Here is a 5246-nt window from a genome sequence, read left to right on the forward strand (position 1 = left end):
GTGGGGATAGCGGGAGCCCAGGAAAGTCTGCCTCAGAGGGTCTGTTATGTAAAATCACGTGCATTTAGACCACATCAAGGTCATATGTCACATCTGAGATAGAAATTTTCCTGTGAACTTTTGCCTGTCTCATAGCCGTCCAGCACTCTCAGCTTCCTATGACTGTGAAGAGCCACATAATTATCAGCAAAGAAATTAGTCTGAAGATTTACCAAAAATGTCATAAATGGAACAATTTAAAATTAAACCATCAAAAAGTCTTCTATACCAAAATTTTCAGTGCTGTTCTTTTTTATATATTTCCTGTATCCTATTGAAAATATCTTAGGGCTGGGGCGATGGCTCAGTAGAATAAGGGCTTGCCTAGCCTTGAAAATATCTTACTATTTATCAGATCAATATTTTAATATTCACCCAAACAATACAGAATATTCTGCCTTACTCATTATTTACCAATTCCTTGATACCATACTTGAGTTTATGTAGTGTTTGGACATTACTATTTTTCTTTCTTCTACTAGCTTTTAAAATAAGAGGTGGTAACTATAATATGAATTATCTTCTGATTTTTGGTAGTCCTCATCTTAAAGGGCTGAATTCAAAATAAAAAGAAAATGTTTATTACCCCTGCGGGCATTCCAAGGCACCCAGAGGAAAGGCAGTCTGGAGCTCATTGGCACTGGGAATCAGCCATGAGAGGGGTCTCATTTTACAAGATTTGCAGGGAAGCCTGCAAATAAGTATATTTCTATGTGGTTTCCTTTAAGATGCACATAATTGACATTTATCTAAAGATTCTTAGTTGTTCGCATACTGTCTTTCCCCAGATCTTTTATAAAGCTGCTTTTTCCCCCTGGAGAATCTAAGAATAGCCTCTTTTCACAGACAAACAAAGAGTAAGTTTTATGTCTCTCAATCCATCTTTTCTTGAATAAAGAAATCACTTGACACTTGCAAAATAGCAGGTTTTGTTTTAGAGCTTTAATAATGAATGTTTTCAAACCAGGACTGTTGAATTGAGGCCAAGATAAGATTTCCAAATTCTATTATGAGTCTAGCCTGTCTCGCTATAAAACCATAATAAGTTTCCTACCTGCTCTGTATTTCTCAAAATGAACATGAAAACCCCTATTCTTTCTATTTTTCAGTGGATATGTGATTTAAATGAATAAAAACTTGAAGGGTTTCAAATTATATTGTATGCTCAGAGATGCAATACAGTTAGCCTTACCCTCCTTGGTGTTATCAAAACAATTAAGTACTATAAATATCTGAAAGATAAGTTTAAAGAGCTTTGCAAGGTATTTTTGCTTTTTAAGTCCCTTCTGAAAATGTCTGCAGCCCACAACATAGGCTGTAACTAAACTATTTCCTCCCCAGCCGCAAGGGCCCTCTCCTAGCAATTCGAGTCACTCGAGGGCCGCATGGTGCTCTGTATTTATACAGATCTGACAGAAAACACAGATTACCGATGTCAGACTTCCATAGCTGACTGCAGGGCAGCAAGCAGGCCAGTGAGCACCGGCCTTCCCGTGCCATCCCTGAAGCACGCGGAGTGCAGCGTGTTGCGTGCTGGCCCCCTTCCAGGCTTCACAGCAGCTCCTTCTTGTCACCCTGCCCCGCAGTGCTCACTATTTCTGCTCCCTCCCTGCCTACTTGCTTCCTTTTCATGCTTTCCAAACTTGAAAGTTTTGGCTCACATTCCTGTTGCAATCAAACAAAAGTTACAAGTAGAAGAAATGGGGGGAGGGGAGAGAGAGAAAAGAGGTAGCTAAACTGGGCTCAGCATAGCAATCCCCAAGTGTATTTAGGTCTGGTATCAGGGATCATCCTGGACAGTCACTCATGGACGGAGGACCTTTTGGTGTGGAATCTTGTATGAGCAGCCAGCTAAAGATCAGAGGCAGGGAAAGAAGCGCAGAAAGGAAGGGAACTCTGTTCCCGCCAATAACCTCTTAGAAACAGTCCTGCAGCCTGCATTCAGTTCTTAACCAGAAAGGAATACAGTTTCTTTTTGTAGTTAAAATCCTTTATGAATAAAAATAGCTTTAGAAGGAATCATAAACTATTTTATCCTATATGATACCTCAAAATACTGTTTTGGTTTGTTCTTTAAAGTAATTTTCTGAATAGCTATCGGACCTTTTTAATTTTTTTTTTTTTACTGTTACAAAATTCTATATTAAGTACTATAAAAATATACAATAAATTCTTTTAAGAAATGGAATTGCATTGAAGCTTGATGATTCCTATAGTAAATAGATTATAGTAAAACTGTAATTGGTTAAGTTCTATTAATTGTTTTTAATTCTCTTTGGCTTTTTTTCCTGGTCTTCCATTAGCCTTTCTGCAGGTCGCTTCTTCAATCTCTTCTTCATTTTCCTGGTTTATAGTTTGCTTAGGTCTTGTTTCTGCATATGAATCCTTCCATAAATTATACCAAAAGTATCCTGGGACATATTTTTCTTCTTCTTTGGCTTGAGAGGTTTGACATTTTCATAGATAACATATAAAGGTCATCTGAAGCCAGGAGTGTCCTCCTTAGAACCAGGTCCAATGAAGGCCCTATCTCTTCCACCTCAATTCATGGTATTCTGCAACCAGATTTCTTCAAGAGCATTTTATAGCTGCAAAAGTAAACCTTCCCCTTCAGAACACTGAAGTGCAGAACATACTCTAACCCAACCAGGCAGGTATATGCCACTGTGGGGCCTCTGAAGAAATCAGTAAGAAGGCTTTTCAGCCTTCTGTAGTCTTTGGTCACATCAAAATCATCGCCAGCAAATATTAACATGGATTTTGTTCCCTCAGGACATTTACTGTTCTTCATACCTTTTAGAGACACAAATTTCTCAATACCTAATTCAATCATATCCAGCATGTAGTAATCATACATATGACCTATTACTAGGTTATTGGGACACTTATTATGGGATCCAAACATGAATAAAGAACAATCTGACTTCTTTGAAAAGAATTCCAGTGATGTCTGATCTTCAAATGAAGATATTTTTCTTTTTATACAGAACTCCATATGGTTTTTTCAGTGCATACACATCTTTCAGGACTTGGGTCACTGTTGCATTTGCATTTCCCCCTTTAAACAGCATGGCATTTTTAATATTTTCACTAAGTTTTGGTTCTCTCCTCTCAAGGAATCTCTTGGCTCTTTTTGTTTTGGGCTTTCTGGCAAGCACAAGAGCCTGAGTTCAATCCCCAGTTACAACTCAATCCAAGGCGTCCATAGCTACAACAACTCAGTCTAGCCAATACACATGCGCTGCCTAGACCTTTTTTTAGAATGAGCTTTAAAGCTGAGGACAATTCCTGTTTGTGGTAATTAAAATTAATTTATTCAAATAATATGTAACAAATATCTCTGACACCTTATTGGGTGTTTCAGGTGAATTAAATGAATCTACTCCTGCTCCAAGTATTTTACGTACTTAACAGAAAGATACTTCCCACTGCTCCTTCTCACCACTCTTTTTCTATTTTTATTTTCTTAGTAGAACTCAGATACGCACAACAGCCGCCGCTGTGATCACACCCACACACGGCAGCTCTTGGCCTGCCTGCCCCACCCTCTCTTGCACTACCTGCTAGCCAGCTCTCTGGCTTCGCTGACAAGCCGCGCAGGGAGGCGCCCCACGCCTCAAGTCCATAGCCACAGCTCGGAGCCCAGCTTCTCTGCATCCCCTCCCACGACAATGCAAGAAACGCACTGCTCCACCTAAGGCAACCCTCCGCTGCCGCCCTGGATCCCTTCCCGCCCCTCCGCTTCCCAAGGACCACACTCCTCCTTGGTCACTGCAGTTGTGTGACCTCACTTCTCTAGCGACAGCGCCAACCCGTGCCGCAGAACCCTGACATCAATCACACAGGAGCCTTGGGTGTGGCTCAGGCAAGGGCCTTGGCTCATGGCCCAGCACCAATAAATAGATAAATAGATACAGAAAATACCAGAACATCGCCTGCACCCCGCCCCGCCTCGTTCTGCACCCGCAACCCGCAGCCTGCGGCCAGCCGGCTCAGGCCTCCATCAGCCACGTGGCCAAGCCCCAGCCAGCTCAGGCACCCCTGGCTGAGTGGAGACCCCCGGGGTGCTGCGTGGAACTGCTCCCTTCGCGCAGAAAAAAGCAACGCCATCCACCCGCAGCAGGACGCAGAGGAACCTCGAGTACTCGAGAGCAGACACTGGGCGCGGGAGTTCCAGAAGGGACCTAAGAAGACAGCTGCGTGCTCGCCACATGTTCTCGGCCCTGACCCGGCGCTAGAAGCAAGCTGGCAGACCTGAAAACGTGAGGCACCTGGGCCTCTGCCTCCCCTTCTTGGGGACACCAGGGCAGAAACAGCCTGCCCCTGGCGTTCCGTGCCCTTCATGACGGCATTTGGTCTGTGCTGAGTGAAGAGACCTGAGATTTAAATCTGGGTAAGTGACAGTGTTAGTCTGGACTAAGCAGGCCTTTCATGAGAAATGGAAACGGCACAGGCCTGTGTTGGACCGTGAGGGAATGAGCGGGTGATGCCCAAAAGTGGAGTGAAGCGGCTCCCTGGGCTGGTCCCGGCCTCAGCTTCGCTGCTGGCTTCCGCGTCTCCAGTTTGTACTTGAGGCAGACCTCCCTCGCGGCCCAGTCCACACCCGTCTCCTCCATCTGCACAGCCAGCATGCACTTCTAACTGCACCAGAAAGTCTTGGTGTCTACCTCTCACACCTATCCTCTCCATTATTCAGGTTTCAGAACAATAGTTGGTGCCCGGCCTGGCTGGCTAGACAAAAGCCTGGGAGGCAGCCTTCATTCCTTCCCTTGTTACCACCAAGAACTCCCAACAGTTCTACTTTGAAAACTTATCGTTGCGCTTGTCTGTCTTTATCTCCCCCATACAGTACTCCAAAATTGGCACCGCGTTCTCTGTACACTTTCTCAGCATCTTTCAGAGTACAGTTTAGCTCCTGTTGCCCTCTGCTTAAATCACCCAAGGGCCAGAGTGGTAGCTCAGTGGTTTAAGTGCCTGCCTGGCAAGTGCAAGGTCCTGACTTTGATCCCTGGTACCTGCTTAAATCATCCAATTGCTTCCTATAACTCAGGCCAAAAATAAATTACAACATCTTAATTCTTTACCAAACCTACAAAGTTCTGGCTCTTCAGTGTCTCCTGTCTTGACTCACTGCACAGTTCTCCTCCAATTTGCTGACTCCAACTATACTTTCTGGTCCTAAGATACCCACTAGCATTTCCCCAGGG

The 5246-nt window shown here is 43.9% G+C and overlaps 1 pseudogene; it reads right to left on the bottom strand.

Annotated features, from left to right (window-relative positions):
* Window positions 1-2294: 2294 nt before the first annotated feature.
* On the bottom strand, window positions 2295-3159 carry LOC101583772 (annotated as a pseudogene).
* Window positions 3160-5246: the final 2087 nt, after the last annotated feature.

Source organism: Octodon degus, unplaced genomic scaffold (assembly GCF_000260255.1).
Source record: "Octodon degus isolate 3935 unplaced genomic scaffold, OctDeg1.0 scaffold00046, whole genome shotgun sequence".
Lineage (NCBI taxonomy): Eukaryota > Metazoa > Chordata > Mammalia > Rodentia > Octodontidae > Octodon > Octodon degus.